This window comes from Juglans regia, chromosome 5, assembly GCF_001411555.2.
Source record: "Juglans regia cultivar Chandler chromosome 5, Walnut 2.0, whole genome shotgun sequence".
Taxonomy (NCBI): domain Eukaryota; kingdom Viridiplantae; phylum Streptophyta; class Magnoliopsida; order Fagales; family Juglandaceae; genus Juglans; species Juglans regia.
The window spans coordinates 21,281,557-21,289,636 of NC_049905.1; the positions used below are offsets into that span (position 1 = coordinate 21,281,557).

At 39.5% G+C, this 8,080-nt stretch overlaps 1 non-coding gene across 1 annotated transcript; it reads right to left on the minus strand.

The window, feature by feature from the left end:
* Positions 1 to 7,473: 7,473 nt before the first annotated feature.
* LOC118348550 lies at positions 7,474 to 7,580 on the minus strand. Its single transcript, XR_004801628.1, has one exon. It is a non-coding gene; the product is annotated as a small nucleolar RNA R71 (small nucleolar RNA).
* Positions 7,581 to 8,080: the final 500 nt, after the last annotated feature.

Genomic DNA, 8,080 nt, shown 5'->3' on the forward strand with positions numbered 1-8,080 from the left:
CAAGTGATTCTAGGGTTACCATCCATGTAAACTTCATATAATCATCTCCGTAGCACAACACTTTAACAAAACTGAAATAATGAAAATACGTGGAAATATCGATACAGCATTTAAAAAAACCAACCGCGAAGCGACGACTGTATTCGTCGATTGCAAGCTGCGCATATTCATCATACATGATGTAGTATTCGTTGTTGCCGAGGTTGCGTGGTTGAATCAAATTGAAACGGTAGCCGCCGGGGATGTAGGGAATATCAAAGCCCTAAAACAACGAATCATTCGATTCGAGGGAGGAGATGAAGGAATGAAGCCAAAGTTAAAGATAGGCGTGATCGAGGAAGTTAGAAGAAGAGCATGAATTCGGCACAGACCTCGCTCTTGGCAACTTCACACTCGTAGAAGGCGCGGTCTTCATCGGGCAAGGAACGGTCATCGTAATCGAGATCGCTATCCTCTCCTTGCATCCATTTCTTATCCGACTCTCCCGAATCCATTGGATTTCTGAAGCAGCCTGCCAATGTCACGGCTCCATATATATAAGCTGAAAAGGACAAATCAAGCGCCATGTGTACATCAGACTTTGCCAAAGTTATTATCTGTGTGAAGATCAAATTTAAAGAAAGATTAACGCATTTTATTAATTATATTATGTTCAATATTATCTGTGTGAAGATCGATCATAGATAATATAAAATTCACATAAATTATCTAATGTTGAATCTATTAATCCACCTTGATCTCAACTATTTATTCAGTTTTTTTAAGTTATCCATTTTAGTTGATGTAAGAGTATTCTTATTGGATTATGCAATTCTAGATGAACTCCATTATATAGCTAAGCAATAAGCATGCGTTGCTTCCCTTAACCCTTGGGTGATGCTACTACATGTACGCTCATTTTACGCGCTTCTCATTACGTACTGACATAGTTGTCAGATTAAACCATTAAAAAATTCCTAAACTAAAGAGAAATGTTTTGTACACAAAAGAAAGTAAGATAATTTATTTGCAACTATTCTTGTTAATGTCGTGTTTCGTAGCCTGTGTGACATGCTGTGTTCTCTCGGCGATCCTGTTGATTTCACAAAAAATGGGGGCTCAGGGGGTGTAAGACACATTTGATGCCTAAATTAGAGGATTCTCAATATCTGATGAATGCAAGAACAATATCCCAAACCAGAGGCGTAAAAGAAAAGGGAAGAAGAAGATCCTTTTACCTAGGTTCGCTGAGTGCTTATATACTTGGTCGAAGTGGTCCCTTCTGTTGCCAATAGACTGTGCAGAGTTGTATTGCGTGCCGCGCCCTTGACAAGGTTTTCCTTGTCATGTTGGCCATCACTTCGGCATGTCGTGCATAGTCCGTTCCTCTCCTCTGCATGTACCCTGTGGCAAACGATGAATGGCACCCCCACTACCATGACAACAGCAGGCGAATGAGTGCCCATTTAATGAGGCGTGCTGGCCCCTTGCGTGACTATGGTTTAGGTCATTTAATGCAGCGTGCCCTTCGACTGGCCATGTGGTCTGACGTGGCCTCTACCTTCGTCTAGTGGGCCTTCTCGAACTAGGCATGAGCTCGTAAAGAGCTTCGATTTGGGCCACACCTTGGCCGAAGTTTACTCTACATGGCCCGCGATTGGGAGGTCATGTTCTTCTCAATATCCCGTGAATTCCAACTGCGCACATGGGGTGGGGATTCAAAAAGCCATATTTCGTAACTAGTAGCAGGATGTCTGATAGGAACCAAGGTGGGCCTACTCTTAAAGATCATTTGCAAGTTTCAGATGAGCCAATTACAAGATCAAGGGCCAAGAAGATCAAGGAAACAATGCAAGGATTGATGCAATCCACTTGGGATGAAGCCAGCAAGAGCCCAACACTCAAAATGGGTCTGAAAGAAGAAGAACCAGTTTTGATCCACTTGATTCAAGCTATGGAAGACATGACTTAGAGATATGGCCTATTGTTATTGGAGGCTTCCAATTTGGTTAAATGATTTATTTTGGCCAATGGCTTATCTGGAAAGTTACTTTTTAGGAACTAGGGTTCATTAATTTACTGTAAGGTTACTGTAGCCCGTGTACTGTAGCCGGTATTGTTCATCAAGGGTCATTTTGGGTAAAAGGGGCTTTATTTTGTCTAGGGATTAGGTTTGGGTTTAAAAACTCTTTGTAGCCTCATTTGAAGGATTAGACAATATTGAATTTTATTTGTGAGTTGAGTTTTCTCCTCTTGTTCTTGATTGAACTCTTGAACTTATCAAAGGTAAATCACAACCTTTGTGGCGTTCCTCCTTTATAATCTGGGTTCTTGAGACGGGTTCTTCAACGGGTTTAGATTTTAATATAATCTAGGTTCTTGAAACGAGTTCTCATTGGGTCTAGATTCTCCATCCTTGACTTGATTTTTGACTTTCTTGGGGAGTTTTCAAATTGATTGTGGGTTCAAGGGAATTCATTCCCACGGGTTCATATCAATGTCCAAGCGTCTCAGTGGATCATTCATGTCACATCATGTCAGTTGTCAACGCTGCGTTGGGGAAGGACACGCCCATACTCAGTCGTGAATTAGACTAAGCCCCCCACGCGCGTGTTGCACAAGCCCGTTAACTGCAGATGGTAGCTCCTCACACCCAACCAGCTCGACATCTTCCTTAGATGACATACATGAACAGAGTACTTTTGTTTTAGTGTGACAGTATCATCAAAACCGTGCATCGAGGAATATTATGCCGTGTAGGTATGAGGTGAGAAATAAATTCTACTAGTGTAGCCCTGTTTTACATTTGAATTAAATAACATTCTCGTGTACACTTGTTGTGAACTTTGGTTATGCTTATTTACTTGCCAATAAAATTAATCAAAAAAAATTATAGGTAAATCCCTGCCGATCAAAAAAAAGTTTGGGGTAGACCTCTACCTCCACCTTTCTCTCCTTATAATCATGTATCATCGTCGTTATTGGTAATCAAAGCGTCCCACATCTGATATCACATAAGAAGCCTTGATTGTAAAAAATTCTTAGAGACTTCCCTTCCAAGTGATTCTAGGGTTACCATCCATGTAAACTTCTCATAATCATCTTCGTAGCACAACAATTTTAACAAAACTAAAATAAAGAAAATACGAGAAAATACCGACGCAACATTTCAAAAAATAAAAATAAAAACCAACCGCGAAGCGACAGTTGTATTCGTCGATTGCAAGCTGCGTATATTCTTCGTACAAGGTGATGTCATCGTGGTCGATGAGGTCGCGTGGTTGAATCAAATTGAAACGGTAGCCGTCGAGGATTTTGGGAATATCAAAGCCCTAAAACAACGAATCATTCGTTTCGAGGGAGGAGATGAAGGATCGAAGAAAAAAATTAAAGATAGGCGTGATCGAGTAAGTTAGAAGAAGAGAATGAATTCGGCACAGACCTCGCTCTTGGCAACTTCACACTCGTAGAAGGCGCGGTCTTCGTCGGGCAAGGAACGGTCATCGTAATCGAGATCGTTATCCTCTCCTTGCATCCGTTTCTTATCCGACTCTCCCGAATCCATTGGATTTCTGAAGCAGCCTGCCAATGTCACGGCTCCATATATATGACTGAAAAGGACGGATCAAGTTCTACGTGTACATCAGACTTTTTTTGACTTAGTTATTATCTGTGTGAAGATCAAATTTAAAGAAAGATTAACGCATTTTATTAATATTATCTATGTGAAGTTTAAAATTCACGGAAATTATCTAATGTTGAATCTATTAATCCACCTTGATCTCAACTATTTATTCAGTTTTTTTAAGTAATCCATTTTAGTTGTTGTAAGAGTATTCTTATTGGATTATGCAATTCTAAATGGACTCCATTATATAGCTAAGTTGAGTCAAAATCAGCTTACATTAGATTAAGTCCAAAATATATTGACTATGAGCTACAGTATTCATGGATGGTTCAACAAATTTGACATTAAATTGTAGTAAAGTCATATAAATATTTTATTAATTTTAACAAAAAGCTATGTTCCTGGATAGTGTTTATTTTAAAGAAGTTACCAATAATAAATTGTATATTTTTTTAAATGTATAACAATTTTTAAACAAATGTTCAAAAAAATAGAATTGGTGGTCTAGTAGTAAGAACTGGGCGGTCAGTGCTCACAATTGTCCTAGATTTTAATCAGCCCAACTGTACAATTCCCACTGGTTCTCTCTTTGTTTGGCATGTGTTGCTTCCCTTAACCCTTGGGTGATGCTACACGATTTTATGCGCTTCTCATTACGTACTGACATAGTTGTCAGATTAAACCATTAAAAAATTCCTAAACTAAAGAGAAATATTTTGCACACAAAAGAAAGTAAGATAATATACTTGCAACTATCCTTGTTAATGTCATGTTTCGCAGCCTGGGTGACGTGGTGTGTTCTCTTGGCAATCCTGTTGATTTCACAAAAGAATGGGGGCTCAGGGGGTGTAGGACACCTTCGATGCCTAAGTTAGAGGATTCTCAATATTCGATGAATGCAAGAGCAATATCCCAAACCAAAGGTGTAAAAGAAAAGGGAAGAAGAAGATCCTTTTACCTAGGTTCGCTGAGTGCTTATATACTTGGTCGACGTGGTCCCTTCTGCTGCCGATAGATTGTGCAAAGTTGTACTACATGTCGTGCCCTTGACAAGGTTTTCCCTGTCATGTTGGCCATCACTTCGACATGTCGTGCGTAGTCCGCTCCTCTCCTCTGCATGTACCCTGTGGCAGGTGATGAATGGCACCCCCACTACCCTGACGGCAGCAGGTGAAGGAGTGCCCATTTAATGAGGTGTGCTGACCCTTGCGTGACTACGGTTTGGATCATTTAATGCGGTGTGTCCTTCGACTGGCCACGTGACCTGACGTGGCCTCTACCTTCGTCCAATGGGCCTTCTCAAACTAGGCCTGAGCTCGTAATGAGCTTCGATTTGGGCCAGACCTTGGCCCGCCAGTTCCTTGGCCAAAGTTTGCTCTACATGGCCCGTGATTGGGAGGTCATGCTCTTCTCAGTACCCCGTGAATTCCAACTGTGCACGTGGGGTGGGGATTCAAAAAGCCATATTCCGTAACTAGTTGCAGGATGTCCAAGCATCTTAGTGGATCATTTAGGTCACTTCACGTCAGTTGTCAACACTGCATTGGGGAAGGACGCGCATGTACTCGGTCGTGGATTGGACTAAGCCCCCCACGTGCGTGTTGCACAATCCTGTTAATTGCAGGTGGTAGCTTCTCACACCCAACCAACTCGACATCTTCCTTAGATGACACAGATGTATAGAGTTCATTTGTTTTAGTGCGATAGTATCATCAAAATTGTATATCGATGAATATTATGCAGTGTAGGTCTGAGGTGATAAATAAGTTCTACTATTGTAGCCCTATTTTACATTTGAATTAGATAACATTCTTGTGGTTTACTACAGTACAAAATCACTTGTTTTTCTCCACTCCATGAACACAGGATGAAAAATGTATAGTTATTGACGTGCCCATGACCACAACAATGGTTGATAAGTGCTATTTTTATGTGATTTTTATCACTCCTTTATTTATGAAAAGTGTCATTTTCCCTTCAATACTATTGATTTTATTTTATTTCTACATATTTTTATTTATTTTCTTGGATTTGAAGAAATGAGAAGATTTAGTGCAAAATGAGAGCATTTTGGTACCAAAGAAGAGACTACGGATCCAGACCGATGAGAGACAACGATATCTGAAGAGAGCCGATGAGATTGGGGCAATGAGCCTTATCCCATGGGCAACAAAGAGATATCTATCGCCTAAAGGCGGGAAGACTTACCTCTCGGTAGACAAGGAGACTCGCGAACTAGAAGGCGCAACCAGGCTCTAGGCGGTTAGATTGGGCGACTAGTCTAAACGACCAACTTAAAAGACCAACCTAACCGATATTGTGGGCAATAACTAGAAAAGACTAGAGGAATCTTTCAACCCGGTCGGGAGTCTTTCTACTCGGTAGGCGAGGAGAGGGTCGTGTAGTCTTTGTGACTTCCACACCCATTCATTTGTGATCTTCACGTCAGTTATATTCAGCGCACATGGCATCTACTCGGTGGGATAATTCCTAGCGACCAGGATCAATCTACTGCTGACCACTAAATCCAAGTTCCACAATGAATCTGTTTGGCGACCAAATCCTCCTGAATTCCTCAATTCAAGCCTCATATCATCACTGAATCTTCTATTTTAGATAATTCCGTTATTCTTGGAATAATTTCCTTTTATGTTAGCATCTATCTTTAGAAATTATTTTTCAGATTTTTAGGCTAGATTGTAGCCATAGTTATCTTGTTTCCAGATTTGAATTTTGACATCTACTTAATCTCGACTTGTGGGATGAATAGGGTGTTCGAGTTCTGAATCGGAGATTGAGAGTTTTATGTTTATGAGTCTCAGTTTAGGTTTAGAGTTCCAGTTTTTATTTTTGAAGTGTTATTTCAAGAAGGTGGAACTGGAGGGCAGAGGCGAGAGCCGAATGCTTCATCAATCGACTTCAACAAAGAACCCCAATTTTATTCTTTTTTTTTTTTTAATTTCATTATAAACTAATTTTATTTTCTAAAGTTTTGATGTAGCCAAGCATTAAACACGCAATTTATATTTCAAGTTATTTTATTTTCAAAATTTCCATGATTGAATGTTTATTCCTTATTCTTAATGCTTGTAATTTTCTAGCTAACTATTGTTTGATTTATTGAATCACAATGAGACCGATATGTGATTTGTGATTAAAACTCTATGGTTAAATATCATTAGTTGAGTGAAAGTAGCGATACCTTACCGCGACTAGTGTGATTTTCAAGAAAAATCCAAAGAATTTAATGAGCCTCCAATTAGTTAAATTCACATAGAGATATGGGGTTATTAGTTAAAGATATTTTTGGTATTGTTCAAGAGAAAATAGTAATAGTTAAGGGATTTTTATCATCAACTTGGGATAATTAGGATTCTATAACAAGGAAAAATAAATTGTATGAAATTTGATAGGTGAAGCAAAATGCTCTAATCGGAACAAGTTTTTGGTGCCGTTGTCGGGAAATAGTTATTTGTTATTGATAATGATACCAAGAGCACAAGGCGTTAAGGGACTATGCGATGCCTTCGGTCAATGGGGTTACGTCCAGTATAAGGCGACCAGCTATACAAGCCAATAACTTTGAGATCAAGCTGGCCATCATTTAAATGATCCAACAAACCGTCCAGTTTAGGGGGCTGTTACAAGAGAATCCTAATGTCCATATTGTAAATTTCCTGAAAATTTGTAATACTTTTAAACACAACGGAGTGACAGATAATGTAATCTAATTAAGACTTTTTTCTTTTTAACTTAGGGAAAAAATAAAAGTTTGGTTTAATTCTTTGCCACCGGGCATCATCACCACCTGGGAGGAATTGGCACAAAAAGTTTTAGCAAAATATTTCCCTCTGGCCAAGACAGCGAAATTAAGGAATGATATTACTATCTTCTCCCAATTTGAGGGTAAATCATTGTATGAGGCGTGTGAGAGATACAAAGATTTATTGCGCAAGTGTTCACATCATAACCTCCACGTCTTGCTTCAAGTACAGACATTCCACAATGGTTTGGGACCCATAAATTGATCTATGGTTGATACGGCCACTGGAGGAACATTAATGAGTAAGACCCACGAAGCCGCCGACGGACTTATGGAAGAATTGGCGTCCAACAATTATCAATGGTTTGCAGAGAGAGCAATGCCAAGAAAGGCAGCTGAAGTTTTTGAACTTGATTCTATTACTACACTCGCAGTGCAGATGACAAATCTTTCACAACAACTAGGTAAGATGAATGTTAATGCTATTCAAACTAATGTTGTTTGTGATCATTGCGCAGTAAATCATTTAAGTGTATATTGCCAAGTGGGGAATCCTTTTGTCCAACCGAGTCAAGAACAAGCCCACTACATGTCCAATTTCCAACGTTAAAACAATCCTTATTCAAACACCTTCAATACCTGATGGAGAAATCACCCCAACTTTTCATGGAGTAATAACTAAGGGCCTATTAGACCACCTGCACATCCTC